This window comes from Notolabrus celidotus, chromosome 12 (assembly GCF_009762535.1).
Source record: "Notolabrus celidotus isolate fNotCel1 chromosome 12, fNotCel1.pri, whole genome shotgun sequence".
NCBI lineage: Eukaryota > Metazoa > Chordata > Actinopteri > Labriformes > Labridae > Notolabrus > Notolabrus celidotus.
In genome coordinates this window covers 33,529,239-33,550,581 of record NC_048283.1, presented here as the reverse complement: position 1 = coordinate 33,550,581, position 21,343 = coordinate 33,529,239, and the positions used below count along the sequence as shown (strand labels likewise).

Here is a 21,343-nt window from a genome sequence, read left to right as displayed (position 1 = left end):
TTTCTTTGCTCATTAATTTCACAACTCTCTTTTCAAACGTTTGTTCTATTTCTCTCTCTCCATGGCAAAGCTGATTTACTCTCCAGCACTCCATCTCGCCCTCTTTTTAGACTTATTTGGTATCTGACATGAAAATTGGAAAATATATCTTCTAATCCCCCTTTTGATTTTATTCATGGCTTTGATATGTTACCTAGTTCATATGATTGATTGGTGTAGCGGCTGATGGAATCGTAGTAATAGAAGTCATTAAGCTGCTGGGGATCTAATATTACCAATCTGCTAGCCCCTGAAAGATCCATCAATAGGTGAGATATTTTCTCGCACAGAGAGGAGGGCGACACATTTAACATATTTCAATAACGTAATTTTCATGTGGGGCAGGTCAGGCTGCGAGTACAAAGGGCAATAGTGTTGGAGTGTGTGAGTTGAATCGGGGCGTATGCTAAGCAAATCAATAAAACATTAAAGGCAGCATGCAGAGAGCAGCCCATTTGGTACCTGTCTGCCAAGGGCAATGGTCTAGCCACTCAGAAAAGAGAGAAGGATTGGAGTTGCTGGGCTTGAGGAATGCTCTGGCACTAACATAATTGGAAGGTAGTTGCCTTATGACTGCAAATTGGGTTTTTGCGCTTCATCAATAGGCATTTTGACAAGCAGCGTCCATCACGGCGCATCTCACTCTTGCCACGCAGAGCTGAGAAAGAAGTGTCTCAATAATTACATTAAATCTCTCGCTCTCATCCACCCCCAGCAACCTTCCTTATTGTCGGACAAGAAAAGCAATATGGTATAATTAGGTTTGATTGGGATAGCGGTGGTGGAGGAGAAGAAAAGGTATGTGTGTGTGTGTGTGTGTGTGTGTGTGTGTGTGTGTGTGTGTGTGTGTGTTAGATGTGTTTCCGGTTAGATTTGCAGATGAATGACGTTGCCATGGTGATTGGCGCCTGTATCCACCGGTGCGTAAAGCATGCGGAAAGGCACGTGGGCAGGTAGGACAACACATAACATCTGTTAACTGATGGCGTGCTAGGTGTATTGACACTGACCTGCTGAGCTAATGGGGCCTACATGCAGATGTGAACCAGTTATAGATGACCAGATGGAAAAATTATGTACAGTGTTCACCTGTGGGCTGCTGGGTAAAAATATGGCAGCACACTGGTTGTTGTTTTGCTTTAACCCTCAAGCTGGTAGAATGATGAGCAGGGTAATTGCTGAAAGAGAGATGTGTAAAACTTGGGCATTGATTTCATTTTGCAGCATTTGAAACAGAAAAAGTAAGACCTGCTTTCAGATCGATCTCAGAGTTTCTGACTATTGAAGCAAAGTTTGATGTTATAATGCTATGAATGGAGGTAAAACACACTTTTATTGGAGAACATTTCCTGACTTGATTTGATCAAAAGTGTCTTGCACAGGGTACATAAATTAATTGTATGGTTAAATTTGCACTTGTCCTTTGATGCATAACTTTTTAATCTCGCTTTTAACTGAGTTTTATTTTTATTCTTAATAGTTTTATCTATTTATCTATTTCAAATGTATTCACTTTTATTCTGCTTTATTTATTTATGTACTTATTTATTTATTTCTAAGTATATAATCTTATGTTCTTTTAATGGTTTAATATTTTAGTGCAGGGGTGTCAAACATACGGCCCGCGGGCCAAAACCGGCCAGCCAGAGGTTCCAATCCGGCCCACAGGATGACTTTTGAAATTACACAGAAGACATTGACTGCAATTTTTCAATAAATGTAACTGGTATTTCAAATTTGTCCTACAGGGGGGGTACCTGAATGGCACTCCGGGACTTTTTTTTCTCAAAGTAAAGAAAAAGAATATTTGCAGTTTGCATAATCTGGTGGAAAATCATAGACTTTTTGGACCGGCTGGGGGGTCCATAAAGGTCTAGTATAATCTATCTGTTCTTTTGCAGTAAACATTACACTCTGTGTCAGGTGAATGGGTAACCTGTGTGTTTGGTGTGTTTCCAGCAGGTTTCAGGGCTTAAAGAATATAATATATGGCCCTATATGAGACTCATCATGGCGAGAAATACAACAACTGTTTTTGTAAAAAGATAGTTCATGAAATATAAACATTTTCAGAATGTACTTGTACTTTTTTTTGCAAACAAAGGGAAACATTTAGAATTTTTTGTTATTTATAGGTTATTATGTTATGATTTTACAGGTCCGGCCCACTTGAGATCAAATTGGGCTGAATGTGGCCCCTGAACTGAAATGAGTTTGACACCCCTGTTTTAGTGTTTTATTATCTTAGAAATGTATTTTATTTTGGTGATTTTAATTTCCTGTGTTGAATTTTAACATCTTATTTTACCTCCAGTGTTTCCTCATTAAGATATCATGAGAGCGTTTCCTCAGTTCGTTCAGCAACTTCTATTTTATTTTATTTTTTTATTGTTTTTTAAATTGTTTTTATTACAATCGTTGCCTATTGTGTTCTTAACCTTAGGATGGAGGTTGTTTTATGTACAGCACTTTGTGTTGCAATGTCATTGTATGAAAAGCATTTTATAAATAAAGCCTGATTGGTTAATTGATTGATGTTAAGCACTTTGTAATGCAGATTTTGAAAAGTGCTCTAAATAATGATTATTATAAAACATCCATAAAAAAAAAAAAGTATTATGTTAATGAATCTGGAAGGAAAAGACCTCTGTCCTTGGTTTTAATTCAAGAATATTTATGGCAGAATACAAACAAGTTGTGGTGATCACTGTGTGGAGTCTCCCCCATAGAATATTGGGCGGTTCTCTTCTCCACACTGGCTCTCTCCTGCCCCGGCTGCTCCTGCATCTTCACACCTGTTCCCCATCATGCTCATCAGGACACTGCACTTAAGCTCTGTGGAGAGAGGAGTCGAGTGCCAGAGTAATCCCACTTCTACTGTGGTACATCTGCCGGCTCGCCAGTACTTCTAAGTTTCTTGATATTCTGTGTGATTATCTTTAGACTAACTGCCGCTGTCCCCCCTTTTCCTCCAGTGCCTCCTCGAGCTTCCTGCACCTCCGCCTAATCTCTGCCACACTGGCACGCTCTCCCTCCGGACCCTCACCTGCCTTCACCCCAAGCCTCGCGCTTCACTCCTGCATCTCTTGGATCTCACACTCACCTTGAATTCTGGATCAGTCATCCCCCACCTCACCTTTTTGAAGAATAAAATCACTGCTTCCTCAGCATCCAGTTGCTTCTGGGTCCTGGTTAACACTACTGGTTTAAGAACCGTAACACAAGTTATCTTGTTATGACATATGAGGACATGTATGAAGTGTCTCTTTTTATCACCCTCACTCCTGCTTACAGAGCTCTCTTATGTTGTCCAAACAACCTGAACCAAGAACAAGTGTATTCATTTAATTTCTAGGCGAACTATCCCTTTAATTTTATAAGAGTCACATTCATTTGACAAGTCAAGTGACAAGACATATATGTAATTTCATGAATCACTCTCATTACAAGCCAAAAAAGACCAGAAAGTAATATGTTCTTGATAAGTCTAACTTTAATAAGTTAACTTATTTAAAGATATTTTTTGATTTGATATTTGTACTCATCACAAGCATTTCAGGCCTTAGTTTTTTTCCTTGGAATTTGTTAATGTAATTTTAAATGTTTGGACCTATGACATATCAGTGCTGGGAGATATATACTGTAAATATATTTTTACACCTTTATTGATAGAGGGGAGGACAGTGGATATAGAAGAAATACCAGGAGAGAGTGGGAGAGTGACATGTGGGAAAGGGGCCACAGGCTGGAGTCGAACCTGGGCCACCCGATATATGGGCGCACAACCTAACCATAAGGGTAAGAGATATTTTGACAGCTACAGTGCCTTGCAAAAGTATTCACCCCCTTGGCTGTTTTACCCTTTTATAGCTTTCATAAATGAATCAAGGTCAATAAAATGTGGCTTTTTTCATTGGAAAAAAGTACTAAATGTCAAAGTGAAAACAGATTTCTACAAAGTAATGTCCATGAAACAAAAATATAAATGAAAAATAATTGTTGCATAATTATTCACCCCCTTCAAGTCAGTATTTAGTAGTTGCACCTTCATCTGCAATCACAGCACTGAGTCTGTGTGGATAAGTCTCAATCAGTCTTGCACATCTGCACACTTCAGTTTTGCTCCATTCTTCTTTGCAAAACTGCTCAAGCTCTGTCAGGTTGCGCGGGTATCGGGCGTGAACAGGTCTGGGCTTTGACTCGGCCACTCCAGAACATGTACCTGACTCTTTTTAAACCGGTCCTGTGTGGTTTTTGCAGTATGCGTCAGATCATTGTCTTGCTGGAAAATAAATCTTCTCTCACACCGTATTTCTCTTGCAGAATGAATAAGATTGTCCCCCAGGATTTTGGGTGTATTTTCCAGCATTCATTCTGCCCTCTACCTTTACAAGCCTTCCAGGGCCGGCTGCTGAGAAACATCCCCACAGCATGATGCTGCCACCACCGTGCTTCACAGTGAGGATGGTGTGTTTTTGGTGATGTGCAGTGTTTAGTTTCTGCCAAATGTAACGTTTTGTCTGATGGCCAAAAAGCTCTTCTTCCACTCGACCATGGAGTCTTCCACATGCCTTTTGGCGAACTCTAGTCGAGATCTAATATGAATTTTCTTCAGCAGTGGCTTTCTCATTGCCACTCTCCCATAAAGCTTTGACCGGTGAAGAACCCGGGCAGCAGTTGCTATATGCACAGTCTCTCCCTTCTCAGCAGCTGAAGCTTTAAACTCCCTCAGAGTAGTCATAGGGGTCTTGGTGGCTTCTCTCACTAGTCTAGGCAGATTCACACATGTGCTACATTCCTTCCATTTCTTGATGATTGATTTCACTGAACTCCAGGGGATGCTCAATGCCTTGGAATTTTTTTTTGTATCCATCCCCTGACTTGTACTTTTCAATGACCCTTTCCCTGAGTTGCTTGGAGTGTTCTTCTGTCTTCATGGTGTAATGGTAGCCAGGAATACTGATCAACCAGTCTCTGGACCCTCCAGACACAGGTGTTTTATACCTCAATCACTTGAGACACACCCACACGAGAGGGTGACACGGGAGTGGATTCCTGTAGCATCCCACTCCCACAGAAAAAATCTTGTCCCGTCCCAATCCCAGGCCAGAGTAAAAAAAAATCCTGTCCCGTCCCACTCCCGGTAAAATGACTCCCACTCCCATCCCACTCCCATTTAGAATGACTCCCACTCCTGTACTGCTCCCATTTTTTTTTCTTCTTTTAGTCTTTAGGCATTATCAATCAATCAATCAATCAATCAATCAATCTTTATTTGTATAGCGCCAAATCACAACAAATGTTATCTCAAGACGCTTTTACAAACATAGGAGGTCTAGACCACTCTATGTGAAATTATGAACAGAGACCCAACTTCAAGACAAGGTAAGACTCAGTCTGACCCCACCTTAATCCATCATGAGCATTGCACCTCACAGTATTTAGCTAGTTACAGCGGAGAGGACAAACTTCCTTTAACAGGCAGAAACCTCAGGCAGAACCAGACCCATGTTAGACAGCCATCATGCTTCGACCGAGTTGGGTCTGGAAAGACAGATAGAGGGGAGTAAGAGAGAGAAGTGATAGTGATGAGACAAGTCGTAGAAGCTGTTGCCGCTGGAGTCCAGCACGTCTGTATCAGCTGGAGTCCAGATCGTCCGCAGCAGGAGGACGTCTACGGCAGCTCAGAGGAACCTCTGAGACAAGGGAGCTCAGGGACTCCAGAAAGGTCTATGGTTAGTAACTTTAATGGGACAGGGAGAGTTAAAGTAAGTGATAAAGGGGTTGGGGGGAAGGGGTTGAGATAGAATCCCAGTGTGTCAGTGCGCCAGTTCCCCCAGCAGTCTAGGCCTATAGCAGCACGACAAAAGCTGGTCCAAGCCTGATCCAACTCTAACTATAAGCTTTATCAAAAAGGAAAGTTTTAAGCCTACTAAGTGGAGAGGGTGTCTGCCTCCCGGACCCTGACTGGTAGATGATTCCAAAGGAGAGGGGCCTGATAACTGAAGGTTCTACCTCCCATACTACTTTTAGAGATACATACAGATTACATACCTCAACGAACAAAAGTGCATAAAGGCATTATCTTCACAATTCACATGCTGTACCTGAGTTTTGGAAAACTAAGACCCGAGCACTCATCTCGGGTTTGGTGTATGCTTCACTTGTGATTTTTGTCAGCACTTCACTTTCACTTCACATCAGAGAACCCGTTTGTTTTTGCATTATTTGTGGAAGCAACACAGACGTGCTCCTCCACCTGCAGCGCATTGATCAGCTGTTCAGGTCTGCAGCTTCAAAGTCACAAAAATACAACTACATTTAACAATGAGTGATTCTGACCACGCCGATGTCATGCTGTTTACTGTGGACATACATGGACACCTTCATGAGCCAGAGTTTATAGAGGAAAAGGAGATCCAATGCACCGGAGGAAAAAGAATTAGAAACTTCAGAGCTAAACTGGAGAGCAGGAGAGATTCCCACGTTACCTGCTGGTGCAGGTGTGTACACTGTGAGCTAATGTTTACATTTTACACACAATGAATCAAGAAAACTTCATGCTGTCACAAGTAAGACTTAACAACAGTCCCTCTAGACCAGATATGTCCAAAGTACGGCCCAGGGGCCAATAGCGGCTCAAGGTCCCTTTATTTATGGCCCCAAGCTTCCATCTTAAATTGTGTTATTTATAGCAAAGAAATTATTCACCTTCTGAATTATCTGTACATTTGTTTCTTTCAACAAAACTAAAGTCAATCCAGAAACGTCTCAAAAAGCTTCATATGGAATACCTGTCTAAAGCCAAAGCACTGGGAATTCTGCAAGACAGCAATAAAGAAGAAACACAAGAACTCTTAAAGTTGACAGGTTTTCAAATTAATGTTTTTATCATGATGTGAAAATGTTCTTGATGAACACTAAAAGTTCAGAAGACACAAAAGAGGACACAAGACAAGATCAAAATTATGAAATTGTGCAGAAAAGGGAAAATTTGGTGCATCAAAAATGTTCAGAACTCAGGAAAATAATTATTTTGTTCTAAAAATGTTGTCTGCTGGTCAGAACAGTCTTAAAATCAACATGAAAAAGAAGTGTGATGAAATCCAGATCGTGATCCTGTCATAGGAAAATAATGAGACAATATTTTTCCCACATTGCCCGACCCTAATATAAAACATTTTCCTCCAGAAGAAGATAAAGTTTGCTAATGTTTACATGGGTTGTGGAGAACTGAGGACTTCCTAGTTACTGATTTATTGAGAAAAAATGTAAAATAATTGTTATTAAATAGAGATTTCATATATAACTTTTATGATTCCTAAGTCTCAGTAGGAGCCACTGGCCCTGAGGTATTCTGACTACAACATAATTGACCCTCTTTTAAAAAAGTTTGGACACCCCTGCTCTAGACCAGGGACGTCAAACTCATGTCAGTTCAGGGGCCACATACAGCCCAAGTTAATCTGAAATGGGCCGGACCAGTAAAATCACAACATAATAACCTATAAATAACGACAACTCAAAAATGTCCCTTTGTTTTAGTGCAAAAAGGTACAAGTACACTCTGAAAATGTTCACATTTGATGAACCATCTTTCTACAAAAACAGCTGTTGAATTATGCAAACAGTAAGTAATCTATTTTCTCACTTTGAGAAAAAAAGTCCCTGTAAAAAAAAAACGTTGTTCAGGTGCGCTCCCTCAGCGCTATGATTTTATGCGACCCCCAGAGGACAAATTTAAAATAGTAGTTACTTTTATTGAAAAATTGCAGTTAATGTCTTCTCTGTCATTTTTTCACTTTGCAAAGTCATTCCACGGGCCGGATTGGAACCTCTGGCGGGCCGGTTTTGGCCCGCGGGCCGCATGTTTGACACTCCTGCTCTAGACCTTCCCACTCCCATCTGCTCCCGTCAACTTTTTTATCCTGTACCATCCCAATCCTGTGATTCATAGGTAATTGGACCTTCATCCCGCGGGGATCCCTTGACTATTGACATTACTTTGTAGAAATCTGTTTTCACTTTGACATTAAATCATTTTCTCCAATACATTTTTGTGTGAAAAAAGCCCAATTGTATATACCATGATTGATTTATGAAAGCAATAAAAGGGTAAAACATCCAAGGAGGTGAAAGCTTATGATAGTTACTGTAAATGTACTGATATCTGAGTTTTTACAGTGCAGTGAGTGTTCTTTAGGAGGATATATGCCCCTGCTGTTTAGAAAGCTTATCACCATAAGGTCAGAGCGATAATGAAAAGGCCTCTCAGATGAGCCTATTTACATTTTCATCAACCACTCTCTTCTCTCAACTTGATTGTAGAGGCTATAAAGAAAGAGGCCACTCTGTGGAAATACAAAAATCTGCAGCATCAGCGATCTCTTTTGAGTGAGAGCGAATCTACAATATACCACACACATGTTCCCGTTGAGGCCTCGGCAGAAAGAAAAGTATTGCTCCACTATCATCATAATTATTGCATCAACTCACGAAACCCACAGCTGAACACGTCACGTTTTACACTCCAGGGTGAGGAAAAGTGTCTTCTTCATGCTCAACTATGACACAGTGAGACCTGCTGAAGACTGATAGCCGAGATTGAGCAGAAGCTTAGTCCCTTTTTACACTTGCAATACGCTCCTGAAAATCAGTCCTTCCAGGAAGTTGAGATTTCGCGATCGCAACTATCAACGCAAATTCAACCAATCAGTGTCACCGCAACTTTCCTGCAAATTTGACCAATTAACTTAATCTCAGCCCCTGTACGTCATCAATTTGACTTCCTTGGAACATAAACGTAAGTCCTCCCTTGATCGGCACTTTTCAACAACAAAACACGCACAGAGAACGGGTGAAGAGAGGGGACAGCAGGCAGGACAAGTGACCATGACAACGTTGTTATTTATAGATTGAGGGGCTCAGTGTTAGCTTGGTCTCTACCTGCAGCAGGTGTGCTTTATGAACCAGCTCTCCTCACCTCCATGCATCTGTCTCATCTTCATTGATGATTTTTACCCCCGGTGTGCGTTAGTAACAAAGACACAACCGGGGGACATCTGTTTACTATTTGATGTTTGACGTTGTTGCCGTGGTTACCGTAAAAAGCTCTGCATCTACAGCTTGATTTAATCCAGTTTGGTGAAACATCAGACACATTTAATAAGTTTTGATCAACTCCCTGTCATCAAAGATGCAGATTAATTTCAGAGTGTGCATCAGTCGCTGCAAGGTGCATTCAGGGACCGTCGTAATTGTGCAATACAGTCCTTTCATGGCATTTTTCTGTGAATCAAGAGAATCAAAATACAGTCAGTGGCCACATCAAGAATGTTTTCTAAAAACATCTGTAATTTAGCGTATTTGCTTGCCCCTGAGATGTTATTGGGGGACAAAAGCAAAAAAAAATAATCGCAATTTTCACCGCAATTTATTCAAAAAGCTGTCGCAAATTCAGGCTTTTTGGGATCCCGCGAAATCCTGGAGGGACTGGAAAATGTCCCAGTCGGTGCCCAAATAGCCAAATCTGTTCACCCTGACATCAAGTGAACTTTTCCTTCCATCCTTTTTGTAAAAGTTCAATGCAAAGTGTGCCATTGTGAGAAAAGTCATTCATATTAAGCCATGTTTTGCTGCTTTGTACTCTCTACTGCTCATCTCTGTTTCCAGTATATGTTTCCTACTGTTGTGTTTCTATTGTGGATTGGTCTTTGTGCAAGTTGCAGTGATGTCAATTCAGAAACAGTCACAGTTAAGACTCCTCCTCCTCATGCACACTCTAACTAGCTTCCTTACACTCAATGAAGCCAAACAGAGTATTTCAGGTCTGACACTGACACTCCCCCACTGATACTGATTTAAGGGACACGTATGTCGTGAAACTGTCCAGAAATTCTCAAGAACAAATGTGAGAAAAGGGCTTAACAAGCATCTAAATTGTCAGAGCCTGATTAGAGCACAGCTTGCCTCAACATTTAAATGTTCACATATAATCGTTTAAACAGCTCTGAGGTCTCGTGCAATTGAATGTTCTTGTGGTTGGAGGACAGAAAACTTCATCAGCAAGTGTGAGTGTTTGATTTTAACACACCAGGGTCAAAACTTTCCGCTTTTTTTTGCAATACAAATATGACCTTTGTTAAATGTTTTTAAAAATATGCCTCATTCTTTGATATGCTTGTTATTAATAGTTGACTATAATGAAGGGAGAATAAAAATGCTCGGAAAGAAACCAGTGGAAACTTCCTTAGTCCTTGTTTGTGCACACATTGTCTGTGAGTGCTAGGAACCCTCTCGTCTTTGTGTCTGCTGTCTTGTAAACACAGTTCTGGAAAAATAAAACAACAGGAAGTGTGTGACAGAACGGCTCTGTTTGCTGTACGGTTTGATGTGTCATCACATTCAGTTTATGGATGTTTCTGTCCTTGTTTTTGTTTTGAAATTGTGTAAACTTTTTTGCAAGAGATGTACACAGATAAATGGATGTTTGGATTGCTGCTTGTTTAGTCATCCGAGTGTCTGTTATTGCAATTATAATGGCAGGCAATAATTGTTAAATATCATTTCCAAGATGAGGATTAAAAAAATGAGAAGCTGACATGCTATGTTAACTAATGAAGGTGGTTTGGATGGGACAACTGAGTGTGATATTTGGCTGCTGTGTCCTTAAAGGGCTTCTAAAATTAGACCTCATTTGTAACCTTAAACAACATAAAAGAATCGCTCTATCCTACTCCCATCATGCATTGCTGCAACTCAGGTTTCATAAAATCTAGCCTGGTTGCCATGTGTGATTTTCCATTGCAGGAATCGCCTGAAAGTAAAAACAATTATCCTGCTATTTTGGAGGCATATTTCTTTAAAATTGGACAGACTGGGGATCTGTAATAAACCTAAGTGCAGGAATGAAGAAAAAGCTCCTTTTAAAGGCGTCCACCTTGGGGGGCATGCCACTGGAAATCCTCTGGCTCTTTTTAATACATCAAAGCAGCAAATTAATCCTGAATACAACACATGTACAGGCAGGTAAATGAAGACAAAGCCACAGTGGACCGAGGCTACACGCCTCTTATTACAGGCAGCTGATGAACTCCACCTCGAGCCTTACAAATGGCTTATTGGGAGGTGTGGGAGAAACTTATTCTTAATAAGCCTGTCACTTTACAAGGGAAGTGTAAGCAGGAGAAAAATGGAGGTAAGAGCACAAAGACAGCATCTGCACTTATATTGGTACCCCTTGTACGGTATTTACTCAAGCTGAGTAATTTATGAAATGTTATTCTTATAATTGAGCACAAAAAAAGAGTGAATATTTCAAAGGATTAAGACATTTAAACTGTTTAAAGATGAAAAGCTTCACTGAGGCAAAAACATGTAATGTGCTCCAATCATTTCCCACTTAACCCTCTAAATAATACCAACATAAATCCTCATTATTTGTCTCTGCTGTCACTGTGACTAAGCTCTTACTCATTGTCATGACAAAGAAAGGCAAAGCATGAAGTGTTGTGGAAGATTATGGTTCAGAGCGATGACTCAGGAGAGGCTGACGGGACGCTCCAGGACGTCACAATTGTCTAATTGCAGTTATTATTCAGTTTTAATTGTTGCATGATGTGGATCAGCTGTTGGTTCTCTAATAAGGGATGTGCAACCAACATTTAAAGTTACAGCAAACAAAGACAATGTTTCAGATGTGTGACCTATAAGTGACTTTGTACTGTAGAATTCAACAGCTGCTGTGCATTACAGAAGAAAGACAGTAATGAAATGACATGCAATTTTGTTCAAATGTAAATATAAACATATTTTGGGCTGCAAATTATCAAGGATTCCATTCCATCACACAAAATGATTCAAACACCCCAAATAAAATAACAATTCCACTGAAACTTGGGTTGTGCATCTGGAACAAACCCAGCCCACAATATTGACTGTATGTTGTGAGATGGTAAGTCATAACACTGCACAGAGGTGATCTGGCTGGTGGAGCCGCAGGATTATTGCCACACACCTTCCACTCCAAAACATTGGAGTGCTTTTAACTTAGTGACAAGCAGAAGCGGATGGCTATGGAAGGTTTGATGACTCTTGTGTTAGTGTTTGATGTGTTATCTCTCGCCATCCCTCCTTTACTCTACTAATCCACTAAAACAGGCTGCTCATTTGTCCACAGAGCTGTCAAGCAATCTTCTTTCTAACATCAGATAACTTATCCAAAAAAAAAAAGAACACCGGGACATTAATTGGCATTATAGGAGATAGCTTTCATGACAGAAACCATGTTTGAAAACACATTTATTGGGATGTGTATTTTAATTGTATAGTTTGACTTCTGTTCCATCTGTTAACATGAAGGAGGCGGGGCTTATGACCTTTACTCAACTCAACTCAACTCAACTTTATTTATATAGAAACTTTCATACATAAAAACATGCAGCCCAAAGTGCTTCACAGAATAACAGAGAGACAGAAAACAACAGCAATGGCAAAATTAAAAAAGGCATGATTATAAATAAAATACTTAAAAATAAAATAAAATCAGTACAGTAAAACTAATAAAAAATTAAGAGTGGAAAGAAAAGATAAAAAATAAGGTAGTGTTGACAAGATCAGATGAATACAAGAAATAAATAAATAAGATAAATAAATATTAAAGCAATGATTAAAATAATAATAATGCAGTCCAGGGCTAAAAATAAATGACTCCAAATTAAAAGCTAGATTAAAAAGGTAAGTCTTAAGTTTACTTTTAAAAATTACTGTTGCCAGTCAGCTGGCTCCACAGTCTGTGAGCACTTGAAGCATCCTTTATGACTCAATTTTAATTTTCTATAGCCCACACCCGTCAGTCACACCCAACAGGCCCTGCTTGGTCCCCTCCTCTTCATCATCTACATGCTCCCCCTTGGTCACATCATACGGCCTCCATTTCCACTGTTATGCCGACGACATCCAGCTTTACATTTCAACCACATCCATCACCGCTGCTTCCCACACCACCCTCACAAACTGCCTCACTGAAATAAACTCCTGGATGCAAACAAACTTTCTCAAACTCAATTGTAATAAATCCAAAATTCTCATCATAGGCCCAAAATCCCTCACTTCCACCTGCCCAGACTTCTCACTCACTATTGATAAATCCACTGTTTCAGCATCCACCCACATCCGTAACCTTGGTATCATTTTTGATCAGTCACTTAACTTTCAACAACACATCAACAATATTTCAAAAACGGCTTTCTTCCACCTCAAAAACATCGCCCGTCTCCGCCCCTCCCTTTCCTTCACTGCAGCTGAAACTCTCATCCACGCCTTCATCACCTCAAGACTCCATTACTGCAATAGCATCCTCTACGGTACACCCAACACCCTCCTCAACAAATTACAGTACATACAAAACTCAGCTGCACGCCTCCTCACTCATACCCGCTCCAGAGACCACATCAGCCCAGTCCTCCAGAACCTCCATTGGCTTCCCATCCCCTTCAGAATTCAGTACAAGATCCTACTCATCACCTACAAAGCCCTCCATAACCTAGCTCCCTCCTACCTCACCGACCTTCTGCAGCCATATAATCCCTCCCGCAACCTCCGCTCCACCAACGCCAACCTCCTCACCCCTCTCACCAAACCCAAGCACCGAACCTGGGGGGACAGGGCCTTCTCTGTCGCTGCCCCCACCCTCTGGAACTCTCTCCCCCAACACCTCAGATTCTCTCCCTCACTCACCAAATTCAAATCCGGACTCAAAACACACCTATTTAGAAAGGCTTTTAAACTAGAATTGATAGATTTTTTTCTTGTTTTGTTTTATTTTGCTGCCCTGCTCTTCTTTGCTTTTTTTTTGCACTGTTTTCCTTTTGCTTTCCTATTGTATAATTGTATTTTACTGTAAAGCGCTTGGAGAACCTTTTAAAGCGCTTTTATAAATAAAATGTATTATTATTATTATTATTATTATTATTATTATTATTATTATTATTATTATTATTATTATTATTATTTGGAACTGCTGAATCTGAGACCTATGTGCTTTCTTTGAATGGCTTTTTTATTAATAAAATGGTGTACAATCCTTTTACATCTGAGTCATTAATCCTCTGCTTTGTGTTCAGCAGACAATCCTCTGCTTTTTGCCGGTGTTGACTAGTTGATCATGGGCGGCAGACTCATACGATTTTTCCAGGCTTAACTTCTAACATCCTAAACATATCTCCAGCAGAACTCTTATTTATTTCAGCGTGCAGATGTCTAAGGTGTCAGCATGATGCAGAGGCCTTTTCTGAATCATCAAGGATTTTTTAAAAGCTCTCGTTTTGAAAGTTTCACTCGTAATTCAACCCTTGCTGACGTGCTCTGACACGGAAAATAACATTTTTACCGCACTGTTTATCAATGAATGCTTACGGAAACTATCTTACCACAGTGTCAACAGGCAGAGGTGAAACGTGCATGGCTGGATTTGATAGGTCATGTGTGATCAGGTCGCCTCTGGTTCACTTTTACTCTTGAGTTGTTATTTTGAGGTTTGACCAATTTTTCATTGTTTTTACCGGTGCCTGGTTTTAATACAGTATTCCCGCTAGACGGTGGCTACAGAGCGTCTTAAAGCTGTTTGCTAACCCCATTAGCCAACAGAAGAAGAAGAATGCTAACCACATTAAATAGCAAAAGAAGAAGAAAACATTAGGGACAGTCATGGCGATTTTCTCAGTTTCTGAATCTCACACTACTACACACATATTTCCAGAGACTGTAAAATGAATGAATGAATCAATCAATCAATCAGACTTTATTTATAAAGCGCTTTTCATACAGTGACATTGTAACACAAAATGCTGTACATAAAAACAACTTCAAATAGAATAAATTAAGAAAAAGATCCTAGCCCCAGCCCCAACCCCAAACCCACCCCACAATCCTAAGGTTAACAACACAACATATGCAACAAAAGTAATAAAAACAATAAAATAAATAAATAAATAAATCTAAATAATTTGCTGAACGAACTGAGGAAGCGCTCTCATGTTATCTTAATGAGGAAACACTGGAGGTAAAATAAGATGTTAAAACTCAAAACAGGAAATTAAAATCACCAAAATAAAATACATTTCTAAGATAATAAAAGACTAAAATATGAAACCATTAAAAGAAAATAAGATGTGAGACTTCAAATAAATAAATAAGTACATAAATAAATAAAGTAGAAATAGATAATAAATAAATAAATAGATAAAACTGTTAAAAATAAAAATAAAACTTTGTTAAAATGTAAGTAAAAATGTGGGGGGGGGGGGGGGGGGGGGGGATTTGAATAATCGTCAAACAGAGGCCAATGATTATGGAATAGTATTTTGGCTTGAAATGCCCATCCCTTGTATTCAACACTGCCTGGGAATCAAGAGCATGATTAATTAACCAGCTCGGCCATTCTTCAAAACTGTGCATATTTAATTCCGCTTATGAAATTCAATTCTCACAGTTTGAGTATTTGCAGCTGATTTCACAGGTCAAAGAGTCCCAGTCAAAGAGGATTCTTGACTGCAGCATTTCAGTGGATTGACATATTTGATTCCCCACAGGACTGGCAGACTGTATAACCCCCCTGAGATGACTTCCTTGTGATAGCGCTCTGAAAGCTTCCTGTCATTTAGTGCAGTTTGACGGCATCATCACAGCCGCCATTGATCCGTTTGCTTGACTCTGCATTATTAAGATGACAACTGTGTGCGTGGGCGCGCGTTGTGTGTGTCCCAACTGTAATGCATGTCTCAGATCCATTATAACCCGATTAGATTCCCCTCTCCTGGAAGTGCTGCTCTGTGACAGAGAGCATAATCTTTAATGGAATTCGTGTGAAATCAAATTATACGAGCATCAATAAACATAACATAATTCAGAAGAGTAAATGGGCTTAATTTATTGGCTGGGCAGGCGTAATGGCACCGGTGTGTATAAAATGGAGATGTCAGAGAGACAGGTTTGAACTAGTGGGGTGAGAGGGGTTGACAAATACATCATCAGTGTGTAAACGTGCATGTATGCGTATGTGTGTGTGTTTGTAAGCCTGTGACACTTGGGAAAGATAAATGTTAACTGTTCTTCCTGCTCAGTGTGTAAGTGTGTGTGTGTGCGTGTGTGTACAAAATTCTTAGGCAGGAATTTGGAACAGCAGGAAACTGGCAGATTCTTCATCCACATGAGTGGGTAAAGAAAGTTCAACCTTTTATTAGAGAGGACTGTAATTTAATGGGCAGGGTGCACACACATGGACCGAGAGATGAAGAGAGGAGGTGGCAAGGGAGGGAGAGACCCAGGGGGGGGACGACAAGGACTGGATTGAGAGACAAATGAAAAGAAGTGGAAAGAGTCAGAGTAAAATAACGGCGGGGAAAAGATTAAAAGTGTTGCGTGAAAACATATTTAAGGACAGGAGGAAGAATAGTTCTCTCTCTTTGAAAGAAGATGTGATGGAGCAGCGCTGCAGCTGTAACAGTCAAGTGTTTGATTGCCCGGGTGTGAGGTTGTCATTTTGCGTCTTAACCTCTCCTGGGTGGGGAGCTTTTCTCTATTTTTTCTTCTTTTTTTTGGGGTGGGAGGTTAATAATCAAAAATGATGTGCTTCACTAGAGCAGATAAATAGTGTCAAACACAGCTGGGACGGAGCGGGGCTGACTGGCCACCACAGAGCTAAATTGATGGTTGTAGCTGCAGAGGAGACGGGGGGAAAAAAAGCCCCCCCTCGTCTCTACTGTATGACATGAATAGACTTCTAGGTGTCGTGTGTTTTTTTTCCTGCTCTGTCGTTTTTGTGATGAGCCACAGTCAGAGGCGAGGAGGCGCGGATGTAAAGTGCGTGTCGCCTCAGACGTTGGGAGCAGCTGAACTGACAGCGCCTTTACAACGGCCTTTCAATTTACAATCCGAGAGGTTGACGTTTTTCTTCATTATTTTTCCCCCTTTCAGTGGAGTCGTGTGTATTTAAGAAATGCTGGCCACAGTGTTGACTCTGTGTGAGGGATTATGTCATAGTCAGACGCACACACTCACACACAATAAGACAGAAAAAAAGGCACAGGCTGTTGAAGACATATGTCATTGTCACATTTTTCTCCCCTCCTCCTCCCAGAAGGCCTGACTGTTTTTGAAAGATATACTGTCCACAAAAGCCTCTTCTTCTTTATCCCATAAATCTGCTCGTGTGGTGGATAAAAAGGAGATGGACTGAGAGGAAAAGAAAAGCAACTCAGTTTACTTCATCATCTTTCATTCTCCCAGCCCCTAACCCCCGGTCCTCCCCTCCTTCCCCGCGCTCCAGCACCAGATTTGTGGCCATAATCGTGGATAACTTACAGTATAATCTTGTTTGTTCCTTTCTTAAATGGAGCGATAAGATCTCTCCGGATCATGAGGGGAACGGCAGCGGGGAAGGGGGGGGGAAAGTAAATGAGGAGAAGAAAGGGGGGGTGGGAGGAGAAAGGGGGAGGAGAGGTTAGGAGAGGAGCGACGGGGGAGGTGGGAAAGGACAGAGAGGCTGTTGCACCTCTTTTCTTTATGTGGAAATCCTATAGTGCTGGCGTTTATGACCGGCTGCCTGACTGCTTCCACTCCAGGATTTACAAACCCCCTCACACACACACAAACACACACACACACACACAACAAGCAATGCAGGCACAGTGTTATCTGGAGAAAGGACAGTAATAAATATCTGCAATATAAGAGGTCAGCAAAGGTCGATCGCAGAGGAAGATCCCCTGTCATAATTTGTTTAAGGGCCTGCATCACATTGATGTTTTGGGGATTGTCACAGTGTGTGTGTGTGCGTGCGTGTGTGTGTGTGTGAAGGGGGGGTTGTAAATGCAAACAGTTCATTATTCGTTGAAGTGAAATGGGCTTTTGTTTAGATCAGTCACAGCCGGGAGAGCTCCAAGTGACACCAACATATAAAGTGGGTTACAAAAATCCTCTCTGGAGCGCTGCGTCTGTGATGAGTGGTGATGTTTGTATTAATAAATACAGTTACAATTTATTTAGGAGGTTAACACGAGAAATTTATGATGGAAAAATTACAGTGAATTTGAAAGGTTGTGCACTTGGAGGTAATAACTTGAATTTTGTGAAAGCATTATTGTTTGGTTGGTTGACTGATAATGTGATTTAATCTCTTAAAGAAGACAATAGAGGTGCTTACAAAGCCTTAGAAGGATTTATCAATTTAAAAAAAGAAATGAAAGATATGTATTTATTCTTTTTTTTTAGGCCTTTGAATATTTAATCATTTATTATTTTCAGAACCTACAAAAAAAAACATTAAAATCCAAAGTTTGCAGTTAGCATTTCGCTAACTTGTTTGTCGATTGTTTTGGTACAAGATGTAAAAGGTCAACAGAGAGATGGTCTAAAAGCAACTAGCTGAAGGGGGGAATATCACCACCGACGGTAGTGGAGACGGACATAAGTTCTCGCTGGGTGCTTAAGTACTGGGACAAGGACAGTAGTCCAGTTAAATTGCCTAATCGAGCTGTTCGGTACAAGTCTTCCAATGAGAGGCACAGCTGACTTGATTGACAGGCGGGAACACTGCAGCTGTTGGCTAGGAGGCTCAAAGCCCGCCTCTTTACGTCACAATCACTCAACAGCAGCAATATGGCTGCCACCACCGCCGATTGTCCTCAAAACAGCTCTTCAGAAACAGATTGGTGACCTCACGGATACTGCAGAGGAGCTGATAGAGATATTGAGACTTTTAAACGTAAACTAAAAATATATTTATTCAGTCTGACTTTTATGTAGGGTTTAACAATTGTATTACCTACCTTTTACTATAATATTGATTTAAATGTTGCTTTATTATTTTAGTAATTTTAACTGTTATCTTATTCTACTTTTATGTATTTATTCATTCATTTATTTCATTTAATTTATCTACTCAGTCTTATTGATATTTTTAGCCTTAGTTTTATTTTTCAACTCTTATCCTTACCTTTTAAATCTATTTATTTTAACTATTTTCATTCTTAATTTTGATACTTTAACTTATTTTAATTACACATTTTATTTTGGTGTGCAGTAGTCTCTATTTTATTTGATGTTGTTCTTATTTTTAATTTGTATTCTTATTATTTGTATTATTATCATTATTATTATCTTCCCCTAATATGTCTTGCCATTATTTTATTTCTGCTTCTTTCTTGTTTTCAATCGCTGTAAAGCACTTTGGGTTGCATTTGATTTGTATGAAAGGTGCTATATAAATAAAGCTTGATTGATTGATTGATACATCCATTTCTTATACAGCAAGGTTCAGACTGAGAAGCCAAACTATGTGTACCTCCCCCTGCTGACTGGCTGTAGTATATGCCTGCCTGCTTCATGTAAACAGATGGAACATGGGTGAAACTACAAAACTAAAATCCACATCAAATACATTTTTCCAAAACATGCTTTCTGTTACTATAGTTGGTTCTTTTCATGTTGATTTATGCCACAGTGTTCATTTCTCTTATGAGATTAGCTTTAAATAGTTGTGTCATGTAAAAAAAAAGATGATTGATTGACAGCTATGTTTTAAAAAATGTAGGAAAAAAACAAACATGTACAAAAGAAACTGATACAGTTCAGTTAGGCTGTCTTGTACTCATTGTAAGGTGATAAAAAATGTTTCTTGTGTTCATTGTTTTACTTAAAGCAAATATCAGAAATGAATACACTGTATAAATTCCACTTCTTATGTGTAGTGCAATACTCCAGTGAAAAAGTAATGTAAATCCTGACTCGAGCTGCACCCTTATTAAAGCTGAAGTTTATGCTTTTGTTCCTTTGCTCTCAGGATCAGCAGCATAAACAACAGCTCTGTGCAGAGAGGACAGCTGTGAGAAGCAGATCCCTCAACAGGAGAGCTATAGAAATGTACGTGCCTTCTTAATTATTTAAAAGGCTGCTCAGGCTCACAAGCTTTCCCGATAAAGCTGATCAGAGATGAGGGGTTGTTTGCTCAAAGTCAGGGGACTAATGCGGTAAAGAAGACCCCAGCCTGGTTTGTGTCTACCTTTAGACCCCCCTCACTGAACCTCTCCTGTGTTCAGGGTGTGTCTGATGGATGAACCTGCATTCCACAAGCCTGGGAATCACCGTCCATAAACACACACCCATCCCCCCTTTCCTCCTGCACCCCCCTCACCCCAGCTTGGACAGGTGATACAAGTGTATATTTATTTATTTCCTTTAATACTCTTCTTTATCTCCTTCATTGTTAGTGGGCCCGTGAGATTGATCAATATTTAATTTTCTGCGAGAAGGAGAGGGGAGGAATCACAGCTGCAGTGACACTCAGGAAATCTTCCCCCCGCACACCGCCTTCACTCTCACATCCTCTCTCTTCCTCATCTCTTGTCTCATCCCATCCCTCTATCTGCCCGACATTGCCTCTTTCACACCTTCCTCCCGTGACTCTGTTAACCGCTGTTTCTCTCGGTGCTGAACAAAAGCCTGCGTTAGCTCAGACTGTTCCCCTGATAGAAAAAAAGGTCTGAGGTTAACCTCTAATGTAATGAAGGATCATAAAGGGAGCTGTTGTGCCCTCTTGTAGAAAGGCCTTGCTATGAACAGGGCCCTTTGGTAACCTTTGACCCCATATAGTCATTGCCCAGTGCTTGGATGTGCCCTTTAATGAGAGAGCAGTCTAATCAATGGATCATTTTTCACTTTGCCGACTGGGAGGTCCAGCTTTATGCGGAATAAGAAGAGCATCACACATGCAGGATTGTCTTCTATGAGTCTGTACCTATACTATACATCTTGCTGCAAACTTTGAAGATGCTGACACTCGGATATGCTAAAGCCACTTTGCAAAACCCCGACATGGAGTCTGCATCTGTCAAAATAAAGGATGAGCAGTGACAGAGCAGAAACGCTGCAGTGCTGTGGTTTGAAAATGAGAAATTGGAGGCCTGGCCCTGCCAATAAAGCCTTGAGACAACTGCTTAGTCAGGTTCAACTAATCATGTCTTTTGGTCGATGTATTTGAAACGAGCAAATTGTCTTCAGTGACACAAGCCATCATTGTCTTGACCCTTGAGCCCTGTTTAATTATCCCATACATTTGATTTAAAACCGACAAAAATAAGCCTCTTCCATACTTCGGCTTGTTTTCGCAGATGTTTCCCGCTTGAAACTATCTGAAAGCATCATGTTTGTTGAATAGCTTTAAATCTTTTGATACAAATCAGAGTCTAAGCTCAATTTAATCATCAAAGGAGCGAACACGTGTTGCAGAAAAGTGGGGTATTTTGTT

The 21,343-nt window shown here is 40.3% G+C and overlaps 1 long non-coding RNA gene across 1 annotated transcript; it reads left to right on the top strand.

Moving 5' to 3' along the window:
* Positions 1–2,826: 2,826 nt before the first annotated feature.
* Positions 2,827–3,209, top strand: LOC117823469. Its single transcript, XR_004633409.1, has 2 exons — positions 2,827–2,921; positions 3,015–3,209. It is a non-coding gene; the product is annotated as an uncharacterized LOC117823469 (long non-coding RNA).
* Positions 3,210–21,343: the final 18,134 nt, after the last annotated feature.